The sequence below is a fragment of the Leptinotarsa decemlineata genome, unplaced genomic scaffold, assembly GCF_025532065.1.
Source record: "Leptinotarsa decemlineata unplaced genomic scaffold, Ldec_3_MD MMD2_tig00004677_RagTag_RagTag, whole genome shotgun sequence".
Lineage (NCBI taxonomy): Eukaryota > Metazoa > Arthropoda > Insecta > Coleoptera > Chrysomelidae > Leptinotarsa > Leptinotarsa decemlineata.
The window spans coordinates 657,786-673,972 of record NW_027412610.1 but is presented as its reverse complement, the minus strand read 5'-3'; the positions used below and the strand labels follow the sequence as shown (position 1 = coordinate 673,972).

Sequence of the window (16,187 nt, the reverse complement as noted above, 5' to 3'; positions counted from 1 at the left end):
TTACTTGGAGGATCTTCGAAGTATGCAGACGTATGTTTGTACATAGACAAACAAGCACATGATGAAACCCTGTACCGTGCATTCTCCTACACACACACACGCACACACATAAACACACAAAATCTCATATGAAAAAAAAATCTGAACGATCCATGCACCAGACACTTCAAGGTCACAACGCCTTGACTTCACTGCACAACAAAAAAAGCAAATAACACGTCATATTGGTGGGGGGAGATTAGAACCGGGAAAAAAATTCTGAACGATCCATACACCACACCCTTCAAGGTCACATCACCTTGACTTCACCAAACAACAACCAATAAAAAAGCAATTAATACGTCATAGTGGTGGGGGAGGCCGAGAATCAGCTGTAAACAACTACTCCTATGATATTCAAAATCGGGATTTTATTAATATATTTTTTGTAATACTTGGCGATCCACAAAAGAGCTATCACAGCCTTTTTATAGCGTGCAACTAATAGAAATAGGCAACACTCCAGCATATCCATTTTGTGTTTCGGAGATAATAGTGAAAATAACGAATGATGAAAATAAAGATGAAGCATTTTTTCAATTAATAAATGAACATAAATTATACAATGTGGACTGTTTTCAAACCCACTAATATTCGAATGCCTCCACTCATGATTTTCCCAAACTCTCATTATTTCCACTATTTTTTTCCATTAATAGCATTGTATCTTCGAACCAAGGAAAGTTCACGTTGTTGTTCAGCAGATATTTTGTTATCTCAAATACCGTCACATATCCTATACGAAACTTTGTGAGCGTTGCTATGCTTGAAACGTGGCCATTGTTAAACTATGGATAGCGCAATATAATGAAGCCTCCATGTCTGTGCTTTTCTTGAATGTTGTCGCCTTTCTACGTGATATATTTAGTCAATTGAATTTAACGGCCTGTTTGCCGAGATGTGCAATTTGATAAAGCTTCGTCGTTCGGCTGTGTTTTCATTACCGGATTATTCATCGCCATGTAATATAATTTCTATATTATATATCGTGGTGTACATAACTCATACAACTATTTCTGTCAGTGATAATCTCACTCAACGTGATGAGACTATATCTTCTATTTTTAACACATTTTCAAGATCTTACGAGTTTCAGTATGTGAACAATTAAATGAAATTCATTTGGAATTGTTAAGTGCCTCAATTTTTTTTCCGCCCATTCATAAACGATGTTTGTTGTTTTGCAATAAAATCATTTCGATTTGAGACTTGTAGTAGAAAAGGCTCATAATAATTGAAAACATGTTCTTTGTGACAAATTCAATTCTTTCAACTCATTCTTTTATTTGAGCCGAGCACTTTACTGTGGAAAACTATCAGAATTGTTAGAATTATATGGTTTAAGGGGTCTCCCACTGAAATGGTTTGAATCATTTCTGACGGACAGGAAACAATATGTATCTATACAAATAAACTGTAATAATACAAAATACAATAGGCAATCTGAATGTCTACATGTTGATACGAGTGTCCCACAAGTGTCCGTATTGGAACCCGTGTTGTGTATGTTGTTTATCATTGGTGTTGCCTTCATCTGACACTAATTTACTGAATGTAGTGATATAGGGATGAATAATACCTAAAATTTTTTCAAAGAACCTTCTTCATTATTCAATACGGAAAAAATAGAGGTGTATGATTTCACAATCGTTAGAAGGCAATGAAAAATCTACTCTAAATCTAACTCAGAAAACTGTTCGATTTTTGAGGTAGATTTAGATGAATTTTTGGGTTGGAAAACCAACTGTAATAAACTGATGTCAAATTGAATTCCCTGAATTTTCTTCTTTTGAATCTTCGAGATTTTCTCAATAAGGCATAGTTACTGGCAATTTACTAGACCCAAATTGATTCAAGGCTCAGGTAGGGTATATGTCTCTGAAATGCCTTAGACAAGTGAAAGGAAATACGAAGATCGAAAGAATAAGAAATGTGGACAAAAGAAAAAACTCTAAGTACAACCAATACTGAGACAGGCTTATCTGGCTATCAGTGGTGCCATCAGTACCACACCGTCAGCTGCCATGGAGATCCTTCTAGATATACCTCCTCTCCACATTTTTCTGGAAAGAGAGGCTAGATGGACTGCATACAGACTTGTGCACATTGCCAATTACACAAATCAATTCAATACAGAGTGCAACAGACTGTTGGTTGACATTGGAAGTCACAGCATTCTAAAAATGACCTCTGACTTTATGCCTCCAACTGTCTACTACGAACTGCCTTATAAAGTACTATTCCCGAGTAGACAGGACTGAATCCTGCGGGATAAGGAAATATTAAGAGCAGATAGTTGTTGGTTCACAGATGGATCAAAACACCTTCTGGTTCTGGTGCAGGTGTTTTCAGTCGCAGACCCAGGACAGAGTTATCTACCTGCCTAGGAACTTATGCGACTATATTTCAAGCGGAAATTTACGCTATTGAATTGTGTGCGGAGAGATTGAATAAATCCAACCTCACTCACAAGTCAATAAAAATATTCTCGGACAGTCAAGCGGCGTTGGAAGCTCTTGGCTCCCACCAAGCAACGTCTAAATTGTTAGCAAACTGCCAAAAAAGACTCTCCTCGATAGGAAGACTAAACAGATTGTCTCTGGTCTGGATTCCTGGCCATACTGGCCTGGAAGGCAATGAAGCTGCTGACTCTCTTGCAAAGAAGGGTGCTGCAAGAGGCTTCGTTGGACCAGAACATGTCATTGGCATCGCTTTGGGCTTTGCCAAACAAACACTTAACACCTGGATGGCAAGAAGAGTTATGGACTTCTGGCAGAATCTTCCAGGATTGGCTCACTCCAAGTTTTTTCACCCTGCGAAGATTGATTCCAAACAGTTGTTGGACTACAGTAGGGATGAACTACGATGTCTAACAGGCCTTCTTACTTTCATTTGAATCATCACATGCAGAGTCTTGGACTGTCGGAAGACAGTGTGTGTCGCCTCTGTCTGGAAAATAATGAAATTGCAGAGCATATACTTTGTGCCTGCCCCGCTGGGGACCGAATCAGGTTCTTTGAGTTCGGCAGATCCATACTCTCACCATCTGACCTGAAAGACCACTCACCATATAAACTTATCGGCTTCGTTAAGAAGCTGGGTTTATTTGGCCGAGTGTGAATAGGTGTGAGCGGTGGAGGGTCGAATAGACCCACCCACTTAAGACCTACCTACCTACCAACAACCAATACTAGAATTTGTAGAAGAAAGACAACATAACTGGTGGGGCACTTGTATCAAATAAAAAAAACAAGAATAACTAGAAAGTTTGGGAAGCGAGAGTCCTGAAGAATAAGAAAAGGGGAAAGGGTAAACCAAGGAAAACATGGGATGAAACAATATGACACATATCTGTCCAATATGTACAGAAGCGAAGCATTCAAGTGGTAACAGAAAAGAATGGAAATTAATTTGTAAAAATAGTGGTTAAGGAAAGCGTAATTTGTGTTTGATATAACTCACCTACACCATTGTATGGTTTCCGGAATCGTAATAAATTGTGTGAAAAGTGAAAACAGTTTTGATAAGGTTAATATCTTCTGGAATACCATATTACCTGTGAGTTAAACACTAAATAATAATAGTTGTCTTCTTCAATGTTTATGAATTACAAACTGTCACTGATAAAAGAGTTTCAGCTGGAGTACCACTCTGGCAGTGGTGAATATAGCAGTAAAAATAATGGATAATACGATAGTCAAACTTCAGGTCGAGGACCTGAAGTTTGAGATTAACTGCCTTGGGAAAGAATATCTTTCACTGAAGGAAAAAATTGATAAACTGGAAAGAAACCAAAAACAGAACAATACCATTGTTTTCGGATGGATGTAGAATATAACTTCAGATAGCACGTTGAATCAAATATAAACAATTTTTACTGCCTCACATCTAAACAAAAAGGAATTTTGAAAAACTGTAAAAAGTTTGAAGGAAGCAGTATATATCTCATGACCTAACGGAGAAACATCGCTGCGAATATCAAATCTTACGGTAATTTTTAATTCAAGAGAAGCAGCAAAATAAACACTGTTGCATCAATGATAATAAACTCGTTGTGGAAAATAAATTTTTTTAAAAGATCTATACGAAATAGAAAACCAGGTAGACAAGAAAGCAACTAGTACTGAGTATTGTACCATAAAGAATAAAAGAAATCCAGATCAATTCTATCAGAAAAACGCCCCAGAGAATCAATCAATCAGTCTAGTGGAACACCTTCCCAAGTCTAGTGGAGCCTCAAAAAAACCATCGAACCTTGATTTTTTACAGTTTTTTATTGTATGAGATCTAAACTTACGGGGTAGTTGATTGCAATGTTTAGGTGCATTAAACGAGAAGCAGCGGAAGAAGATGGAATATTTGTGTTTTGAAATGACTAAAACTGAACTATTCCGCGTGGTATTCCGTATTGTTGAGAATGTTCTAAGCATCTTCAGTAAGTAATCAGATAAGGAAACTTTATGTGTGTTGGTGAGTGAATGCAATGTTCCAAGTTTCTCAACTTTCAAACATCCTGATTCTTGCATGGATGGAGTTGGTGACCTCTCTATTCTTTTTGGGTCCAAACATCATTGTTGCATATTTATTAGTACTAAGCTTATAGACTGTAGAAATGTCAAATATGCCTTGAATATCCTTACTAATATATGACCAAGCAGAGGTTGAATCACGAGGCGATAAAGATAGATATAACTGCGTGTTGTCGGCATAGTGATGTATATTGCATTCTTTACAAACTGATAAAAATCGTAAATGTACAAGTTAGAAAGCAAGAGCCCAAGAATTAATCCTTGTGGCACTTCCTTTGATACCGGTAGTACATCCGATACAACTCCATCCACAACAACTTTTTGAGTAAGATCATTCAGGTAGTTTCGTAAGAGTGACAGTGCTTTTCGAAAAAAACCAAAGTAGACAAGTTTGTCACACAAAATCAATAGTGTCGAAGGCTTTGCTGGAATCTAGAAGTACTCAACAGATCACATTCTCATTATCTACGGCTATGAAAATATCGTCGGTAATTGACAGAAGAGCCGTGGTGGTAGGTACTATGCTGAGGTCTGAATCCTGATTGAACAGGTATTATAATATGATTTTCATCAACATAATTATTATTCTGATATTTCGGTATCAATTCCACTACTTTAGAGAGACACGGGAGAATTGTAATTGGTCTCAGGTCAGAAAGGGCTGTAGGTGAGTTACACTTAGCAAGAGGGATAACAACAATTCAGTCCAAAATTTTGAAAATTCCAGAAGAATGTGAGGAACATTCAATAAGGGACCTGTAGAAACAGGGCAAATATTGATGGAATGTCACGAAAGAGATGATAGAAAAACGAAATATGTCCATGAGGCATTAGTGTTTTCGGAGAATTGGAAGAAATGGCAACGTCAAGAAAAGCATAAAAACTCAAGGATGTCCTTTGAGAACATTTGAGTACAAAAATGCAATCGTGATTCAGCCTACCACCACTGATGATACCTATGGCAGGTCGAAACAGCGTTGTTTGTTGTTGGATCTTGAATGATCTATTCTTGTGCTTTAAAAGATTTAAACCATTGGGAAATATTTCTTAATTTGAAGCTGATGATATAATAATATTCAATCCTTTCAGATCACACACACAATGATAAAGGATAGGTCACAAGTGAAAACCACGAGATGGTACACATTAAAAATCAGCAAGATAAAAATATTACTATTCAAAAGATTTGTATGCATATACATAAAAACCTTCAGTTCAAATTATATTCATACACAAAAGCAAACACATCTTCATTCTGCATCAAGAAAGTTTCTGATGCCACAATAACATTTGTCTTGCAGATATCCTTTTCAATTTTGCTTTGAAGGAGTTTTCATTCCGTAGCTCTCTCAGGTTGGCGGGAACATGATTCGGAAACATGATTGAAAAAGTACCTTTATATGAGGGTTTTTTTTCATAAATAGATGAGCTGTGTGCAGGAGTTCTGGTGAGGTTTCCATTTCTAGTGGAGTAATCATGAGCACTAAGAAACTGATACATGTCAGTTCTTGAGAAACTGATTGATATTTGTTTTTTTCTATAGTGTATTTGTACTAAAAACTTGTTGGGATTTTTATCATTCGTTTCCGTAAATATTATAGGTTTGAGTTTCACACATTTCAGGTATTTGGTCAAGTGGTGATACATGAAGAGAGTAAAAATGTCTTCCCTTCAAACGATTATCAGGATCGTAATAAAAAAATATTTGATAACCACCAATTTACCTACTGGAGCTCAAATTGAAAGTATTTTCATGATATTATATGAACAATGCTGATCAAAAAATCCGTATTTGAAAGTTCAAGATTAGGGGTGTTCCAAATCGGAGGACACTGTATAAAAAATTTATGGGGATATTCGGAAAGTTGATTTTTCAGTACCACAATTCAACTTACTTCTATCTCTTACCTTTCAAGGAATTCCCATACATACATTTCAGTTTGATTAGCTCTGAAAAGATCAAAGTTGTCATAGAATTATGGTTTCAGGTTTCTTTTGCAGAAAAAATCTAGAAAATGTTTAGACCCTATTCGACGAAGGTTCGATAACAATTTAGCCAGCTGTAATGTATCATTTATCACGCTCCTCTAGCGTCTGATAGACTTGGAGTGTTGTGATATTTTAGGAAACCTCAGCTTTTGAGCATTCAATGATGTATAATTTTTCAAACATGGCAAAGAATAGTATATTGTGTAACAAGTGCATGAAATCGACTTTTTACACAAGCGTGAAATTTGCGACACGAGCCCTCAGGCGAGTGTCGCAAACAACGCGAGTGTAAAAAAGTCTTCACGCACATGTTGCACACTATACTTTTTTTACGACCATATAGAGAAAATTAAGCACCATTAGTTTAAAGAGCTTTATTGAATTTAAGAATAATTAGTAAGTACCTATATTATAAAATTAACAATTAATTCTTATACTGAGATTATTATTTTTGATTTTCATTTTGATGTGGAATAATAATGATTATTAATAGTAATATTGGAACCTGTGACCATTCCAAAACTTACACCTGCAGCATTTGATTCTTCTATTAGTGTGTTTCTTGACTTGGAAGTTGAGACGATAGAAGTAGTGGCGATAGGGGCTGACGAAATTTGATTTTGAGGCGATAAAATTTTATTTGCCACATCAATTTTCTGAGTAATTGAGTTTTCTATATAATGCTCTGCCACTGCAGAGGATTTCCAACCTCCATGTTTTTTTAAGGTAAGCAAATCGCCTCCGGCTTCTACTAATAACGTGGCGGATGACCGCCTAAAACAGTGGCCTGTATATTGTTCAGCATGAGGTAAATTTAGGTATTTTGCGATTACCGAAGGAACTTTACCAATTTTATTCATACCAACGATCTGGCAGTTACATTTTCCACCTTGATAATTAATAAATAACTTTTTTTCTGCGTATTTTTGCGGACGGAGTGCCGTATATTTTCGGTATAATTCAAGATGTTCCGTGATGGTAAATTTTCTTGAGATTTTGGATTTTGTATCATGGACGTTTACTATGAGTATTGTACCTAAATCTTCAATATCATCTAATTTCAGTTTATACAGTTCATCTCTTCTAAGAGCTCCAGCAAGTCCAAATATCAGTATAACCTAAAAGAAAAAGAAATTACAATATAGAAACTAAAAAAGATTATGGCTGTCAGAAATCGAACCCAGGTCCTTGGGCACGCGAGGCCGACGCACTACCGCTGAACCATTCGTATTTACAAATATATGTGTGAAAACGCGATTCTCAACGCCCAATTTAAAATAATTTAGAAGATCATAGTTAGATATCACATTAACATAGTTTTAGATAATATATCTGATTTGGCCAACTATACTTATTAGGATCTACTTAATTTATAGATATTATTTTCTATTTATTTAATACTACTGTGAGACATTAAACTTACCTTGGTCAATAAAAATTTTTCGTCAGGAGCTTCTTGTATAAACTTCAGTATTTGTTCATTCTCCAAAACTCTGGATTTTTTGGGAACGTATCCCTCACTCTTCCTTTTTAAAAAAGCACGTACCTTAGGATAGTCAATATTTATGTTTTTTTTAATATGGTACTTTTTAGCATTGAGAAATTACTCCAAAGTGTTGGTGCCTTAAAGTTCTTGGATAATTCTGACAAATATGCCAATATTACGTTTTCAGAAAATGAATTGATATTCTTTGTTTTCCTCCATGCCATGAATTTCTCATACGTATTTTCATACACGCTCAATGATTTTTGGGGTAATAAAGTCTTACTAGCCTCATTGGCTGCATCCATAACATCCGGCGGGGTACTTCGTATATCTGAATGATCAGAAATGTTAAAATATTAATAATTAACTCTCAACAATGAGCTCACAACAATAATGATCAAGCTATTTTAACAGTTTATTTATGATTTATTGCTGCCCTTAAACAAAAGATGCACTAAGGCCGCCTATCAGCGAAATATTCATGTATTAGGTCTTATGGATAGATTACAATGTATTTCTTAAGTATATTTCACGCACTGGTAATAAAAACACTTGAATGTACCATGTTATTCTTATGGGTTTATTTCACGCCCTAGGGCGTAAAAATAATTTCACGTACAAGGGCGTGAAATTACATTTTACGAATAAAACAATAAATATATAAGTTTGAGAATGTCCATATAGGACGAAACTGAAGTACCTAACGTTAGTTACAAATAAAAGTGGTAAAAAACATAGAAATTTTCATTTCTCTTTTCATCAGTGTTATTATTAGATTGACTGGTGCCTCAGAATATCAATTCGTTTTGATGTTCTAAAAAAAGGTTTATTGAAATCTTTCACACCGTCAAATCTATTTGAATTTAAAATATCAAACACTTTATCCATTTTTTCAATGAATGTAGCCGTTCCTATTGCTGCTGATGGTATCTGATTGAAACTGGCATAGGTATTCATCGCTGTAGCTACCGAATGACTGAAAACTTGACTGGCTAATGTAACCTTCATCCTTCGAAATTTAGTTGGAAATTAATGAGAATCAGTAAGTTTGGGTGCTAGTCTATATTGCTTTTCCTTATCCAAGTTGTAAAGTTGTTCAAGATGACTTTTGTTCGTTGTATATTCATCAAATTTCAAAAAGTCATCGAAAAAATGGTTTCTGCTACATTTCAGCAGATGTAAAATATTTTTCTCTTATCAACAAAGAAATATGACTGCTCTACTTCGAGATATTTTCGGGCAAGTTTATAAAAATTAAAACCTAAATCTGAAATGATACCCCTAACTCCTAATCCAATTTTTGATAATTGCCTAACAGCTTCAATCACAATACTTGTTATACCCAGTATTGATGTGGATGAGTTGGTAAAAAAGTATGCAACAGGCTATTTCCAGTTCGAATGTATGCCTTTTGCCATGACTACTAAGGCATTTGCAGAATTTCATTTTGTTTTGAATCGTTTTTCTGAAATATTTTTTTATATTATTGGGTTGGTTGTTTTAAATCAAAACTTCAATATAAAATACAGATTTCTTAGTTTTGGGTTGCCTAGTTTGCTAATTATGAAGTGTGTCAATCGAATAATATTCTAATGTTTTTTGTTATTGATGACAGAATCTAAGAAAAGACGTATTATTTGCTATTTATAGTAGATTATCTGAAACATATAAATGGAAAGTAGGCTCCAAAAAATGTACTTTGAATGTACATTTGATACTTTGGTTTTGCAAAGATTTCAGTGGAAGTATTTGTTTTCCTACAGATACAAATCGAAACTTGATGTGGTTCAACAATTATTTTCCTTTGTGGATTTCCAGTAGAACTGGAGGCATATACTATTCGTAAAGTTCAATTTCATCAAATCAAATTCATAATAAAAAGTCTGCATATTAATGACTTCACTATACAGGGTGTAACATAAGTACGTTAAAATACTCAAGTGACATATTTCTTAGACAATTTTAAGAAAAAAAGTCTATATGAACTTGTGTCCGAAAATGCTTCGTTTCGGAGATACGAGGTGTTGAAATTGAATTTTTCTGTTCGCTTTTTGAAAATAACTCTTGCAAAAAATAAGTTATTTGCACAAAATTCGGTAACCGGGTTTTTTTTGAAGTGGAAAATCATAATTTTGTATTAATTTTCATATTACATCTAGAGGGCGCTGCGTACGCTGTCATTATTTATTTCAAATTGCCCTAACTTTTTTGACAGTGAACTTTTGGTACTTTTTATGAAAAAACCTAATTCCTACACCTTTTCCAAATTAAAAAGGTACACTTCTTCAACAACGCTGGAGGTGATCGTTTTCGAGATATTTACAATTTTCTATAGCGATGCATATTACTGCATATTATTATTGGTCAGTCGGTAGCCAAGCGGTTCGGCGTGGGTGCTTTGTTCACTCACTCGAATTGACTGCCGTGTTGGTCGGTGGTTCAAGCCCTAGTCTGAACGATCGATCTTCACTTGCTCCCGACAACCCGTGTTAGGAATCACACGTTAAAAGGTAAGACCTCGTTAATCCTTGGCTCGCACAAGTTTCGACTTCTGAGGGTTGTCGTTCGTAGGGGTGTGACAGCTGGTTAACGGAAAAACAGATTTTAAACAGATTTTAAACTTAGCTCCTAGGGCGCTAAGTGAAGTTGCTGAGAACTTTACAAAAACTAAGTATGTGGTGGATAACGTCAAAATAAACAACTTTTTCCTTCAAAATGTTCAACGAAGAATAATTCGTTTCCGAAATACAGATTCTTGAAATTTTTCAAAACATGGAGAAGTACTATGTTATTTATTAGGAAAATAAACATATAAAAATTGAACGTAACAACTATTACAACAACTGTTCAAATTGACGACCCCCAACAGTAATACAAGCTTCTGCTCTTCTCATCAAAGAATTCCGCACCAAGTTTTCAATGTGGCTAGCATAAACTAGTGATTTTAGGTGTCCCCAAAAAAAATCGACGGGGTTGAGGTCCGGTGACCTCGGGGGCCAATTCTCAGTACCTCCTCTTTCTATCCATCGTTGGGGATATGCTACATCTAAAAAAGTTCTTGCTATCACACTAAAATGAGCAGGAGCTCCATCGTGCATGAACCAAGAATGATTTCGAAGACCAATGGGAACATCTTCCATAAGTTGAGGAAGCTCGTGTTCCAAAAAATGTAGGTTAGCATCTCCATTCAAATGTAAGGGGAGAAAATAGGGCCCAATCAAATAATCCCCAATTATGCCTACCCATACATTGAATGAGAATCTGTCTTGAAAATGAGCTTGCGTTATCGCATGTGGGTTATCTTCCCCCCAGATGTGGTTGTTATGGAAGTTCATGATACCATTTCTTGAAAAATTTTGACTAATTTTTCTTGTACTTGTCTCTGGATGTTCACTAATTTCTTCGAGAACCGCCTTCTCCCATTCTACAGTTCTTGTAGTCCGTGGCCGTCTTACTGCAGAATTTGTTTCAAAGCTTCCAGATTCGGAAAGTCGCCGGAAAAGATTCGCAAATGTCGCTGCACAAGGAGTCACGCGTTGGGGATACCTTTCCTGATAGATGCGTCTGGCCTCGCTTGAATTTCCATCAGCCAAGCCGTATACAAAAACCATATCAGCCATTTCAGCATTCGTAAAGTCAGGCATGGTATCGAAAAATCACTTCATTTTGGTACTTTTCATGAAAAAACCTAATTCCCACACCTTTTTCAAGTGAAAAAGGTACACTTCTTCAACAACGCTGGAGGTGATAGTTTTCGAGATATTTACAATTCTCTACATCGATGCATATTACTTAGCTCCTAGGGCGGCGCTAAGTGAAGTTGTTACCGAAGATGTGAATCTATGATGATTCCTAAATATTTAATTTTTTCTTTTGGTTTTATTGTACATTTTGTTAAAGTAATATCAAACGTGGGAAGAAATGCATCTTGACAGTTAAATGGTAGGTAGGTAGTGTGTCTTTTCGAAATTTATTGATAAGAGGTTATAGTCGAACCACATTTTCAATTTATTGAGGTCTGTTCGAATTTTATTTTTCAGGTCATACCAGTTGTTATCTGTATAAAAAAGGACAGTATCATCAGCAAAGCTTGTGATTTTTCCACACATAGTAGGTCGTTGAGGTATATTGTGAATAATATTGGTTCAGGACCGTTTCTTGGGGTACTCCACATGTAATGGATTTTTTCCGACTCGTTTTCCCTTTTAATTTCAAAATTTGGCCTCGGTCTGTTAGATAATTCTATAATAATTCATATCTGTTTTAAAAAATCTGTTTGAAATCTGTTTTTCCATTAACCAGCTGTCGCACCCCTACGAATGACAACCCTCAGAAGTCGAAACTTGTGCGAGCGAAGGATTAACGAGGTCTTACCTTTTAACGTGTGGTTCATAACACGGTTCATATGATGAACCTCTTATACCTATGTCCTCAAGTTTTCGTAGAAGAATGGAATGGTCAACAGTATCGAAAGCCTTCGTGAGATCTATAAATAATGCTATTGATGGAATACCTTTATCTAATGCATTGTATATGTCTCCAGTTAAGACCTGAATTGCGTCCTGTGTAGATTTTCCCTCCCTAAACCCGTATTGTGTTGTTGAATTTGCTCAATCGATTCCCGGAGCCTTTTTATTTTTCAGTTCAGATATAACATTTTTCATTTCCTGTTCATCCGTCGGATTCAAAAAAATAGTTTTCTCATGAATTTTTTTATGTTCTACACAATTTAAGGGCTTCTCAATTCGTTTTGCTAAGTTTTTGCCGATATTAATGAAAAAATCATTGAATTTCTCTGCGATTTCAGAAGGTTCGTTTATCATCCTGCAGTTTTGATCTCTAATGGTGTTTGTTTCTTCACTCTTCTGGATATTCAACATTCCATTTACAGTTTTCCATAGTTTCGTTGATACGTTTTGTTCATTACCTACTTATCCTTTTCTTATAATAATCATTTTTAGCTTTTTTTAATTTGTTTTTAAACTCTGAAAATTTCCTTGTCAATGTTTCATTTTCCATGTGTTTTTTTGTGTCACGATACAATCTATTTTTTTCGTTCACGGAATCAACCAAATATTTTGTTATCCACTTATTTCTCTTTATATTTTTATGTTTTATCCTAGTGTATTTTGTGCAATTTTTAATACAGTTTTGTAGAGTAGTTATGAATGCGTCTGTCATAGAATTCAAATCCGGGCTACAAAGTATTTCATCCCAATTTACCAGTTGAATTGTTTGTGTTAATTTATTTTCCTGAATTTGCTCATGATATTTGTTTTTACGCTCGTTCGAAGTATTTGGTTTGCCACTCAGAACGATTTGCAGTAGTATAGTATAGTGATTTGTTATAGATGAGGCAATTGTTATGGGTAACATTTTATCGAAATCATTATTTTTTGCTTTGACAAAAAGGTGATCCAGACATGTACTCGATTCCCTTTGCTCCCGAGTAGGAGTATTGATTGCCGAACGAAAACCATGCTCACCAAGATTATCCAGATATTTTGAAACTTGATTATCTGTCAGAAGATCAATGTTTGCATCACCAATATAAGGCTATAGTCAACATTTTCAGTTTCTTCGTTCAAAATGTCATCTAATTCATTCGTAAAAATTTCAGCATTGGTTGGTGGTGATCTGTAAAATGCATTAATAATGATTTCTTTTTCTTCAAAATTCCCATTTATTTTCAATAAATTGTTACCATTTTACTCTATCAAACTATGCGATCGGTATATTTCTGACTTTATGCAAACGACTACACCATCATTCTGATTATAGTATCCATAATTGTACAATGTTTTATAACCCTCAATATTATAGATATCAAACAATGCTAGTTTCTGAAAAAACAATACAGTCGAAAATTGTATCTATGGTCTTCATAAATATTAGAAATTCATCTAAATGACACCCAATGTTGCAAATGTTCGAATGAATAATTTTTAAAAGTTTTTTGTTTCGTTTATTTTCAAAATGACACTCGTTTCTTCTGCGGTACTCAGTGGATATGTCTCTAATTTTTCAACTACAAAGTCACGAATATAAGGGTCCATTTCAATTCGGTACTCGAGTAAGAAAACGAATATTTGGGTAAAAAATTTGAATGATTATTTTAATGAATCAATCATAGTAAAAACATTCAAGAATTTGAAACAGTAACTCCACAGAAGGTAGTGTTTACAGAAGAATGTCAACTATTTCTACTCACTTATTAGATCTAAGTTTAATCCTCGATATGTCTTTAGTTAATGGTGGAACGGTTTGCTTAGGTAACTTTTTTGAAGGAGCTGCTTTTGGAGTATTTTCAGTCTCTGTGGATGTATGCTTTTCTCCTGTATTCAGGCGAGTTTGTGAAATTTGGCTTTGTTCTTCCTTTTCTGTTTCGGGTATTTGATTTGAATGAGTACTTGGTGTTGACGGGGTACTATTAGTTTTGGGGTGTGGGTTCTCCTCGTATTCCAGGTCTTCAATGGTATATGCAATTTTATTCACAAAGAGTTTATTTTCTCTGATATTACACCGATTTTGGGTGTTTTCTTCTCTAGCTTGCATTAGATAAGTTCTCAAAATTTTATTCTCATTCCTTTGATTTTCGGTCAGATCGTGGCCTATGTATATTTTTGATCCTTTCAGTTCGCGGAAATTCTGAAGGAATTCTTTTTTCTTCATTTGTGATACCAACTCAAGTTTGATAGGAGAATTTATCATTTCCCAATTTATAAATATTGCTAATGTCTGACTGTAATAGGTTCACATCAAGTGGTTGTTTGATTTGGTTACCTATGAAATCGATTGATACTTCTTTAGGATTTTTGTCGAGCCTAAAAATGACTAGATTTTCTTTTCTATTCTCTTTCTCTAGTGACTCAACTTCATTTTTGAGTTCTAGATTTTCTTTCTCTAAACTCTTCACCTTATTGTTGAAGGATTCAATTATCAGACTGACTCGTACTTCAATACTGTTTTTCAACTCACTCCTGTTTCTCAGTATTTCATCATACAATTGCTTTAAAGTAATTTCCGTTTCATCGTTTCTCATTTTATCACTGTAGACGTGTGTGAGCACCTTAATGTCAATTATTTGTAGATTCTGGCTACCGCTTTTTGTGATGGTGAAATTATTCAGGTCAGATGTTCGTTTATGATCTTGTTAAACTCTCAGGATCAATATTGTTCATTTGTAAGTGAATGAAAATTAGATTTTGATTGCTCCCTTCATCAAACGTTGCACAACACAATACCGTTAATTTGTTATTAGTTTAGAAATAATCGTCCGTGAAAAACCCACTGAAATTAAAGTTTATATCGGAGCTTCGACGTATCACGTATATACTACTACCTATAATAGAACCTACTATGAATAGTTAAAAATGTGACAGCGAACTTCTATTTTTATAAACAAACTTTCATAGCCTACTCGATTTAATTAACTTAATTTGCAAACGGAGAGTGACAAAAATTATTCAAATCAAATTTGGCTATAAAGTAATATGCATCGATCTAGAAAATTGTAAATATCTCGAAAACGATCACCTCCAGCGTTGTTGAGGAGGTGTACCTTTTTTACTTGGAAAAGGTGTGGGAATTAGGTTTTTTTCATGAAAAGTACCAAAAGTTTACTGTCAAAAAAGTTACGGCAATTTGAAATAAATTATGACAGCGTACGCAGCGTCCTCTAGATGCAACATGAAAATTAATACAAAATTATGATTTCCCACGTCAAAAAAGCCACAGTTACCGAATTTCGTGCAAATAACACAAGTTCATATAGACTTTTTTCTCAGCAATACGTCTCTTGAATATTTCAACGTACATATGTTACACCCTGTATATGGTCTATAACAATTCATTTTATGATTTTCGTTATACGTTCATTACTTCAATCTTACATAATAAATAATAGAAAGACATACCTTTTTTCGTCAATCGGAAATCGAAAAAAAATGAATGTCCTGCAAATTACAGCAACCCACAGCTTGACACTTGCTCATTTTGAAACTACACACAAATTTTTCACAAATACAAAACCACCACTTACAACAACTTACTCTGTAATAATATTTCATGCCTCAATTTGGCTCGCTTGGTAAACGCCTCAGATTCAGTCGGTTGCGCTGTAGTTCGGCCGCTCATAAAATTCG

The 16,187-nt window shown here is 34.9% G+C and overlaps 1 protein-coding gene across 1 annotated transcript in view; it reads right to left on the bottom strand.

Moving 5' to 3' along the window:
- Window positions 1-16,187, bottom strand: part of LOC141484149 (disks large 1 tumor suppressor protein-like) — a 278,878-nt gene that overhangs the window by 253,649 nt on the left and 9,042 nt on the right. The window lies entirely within an intron of this gene.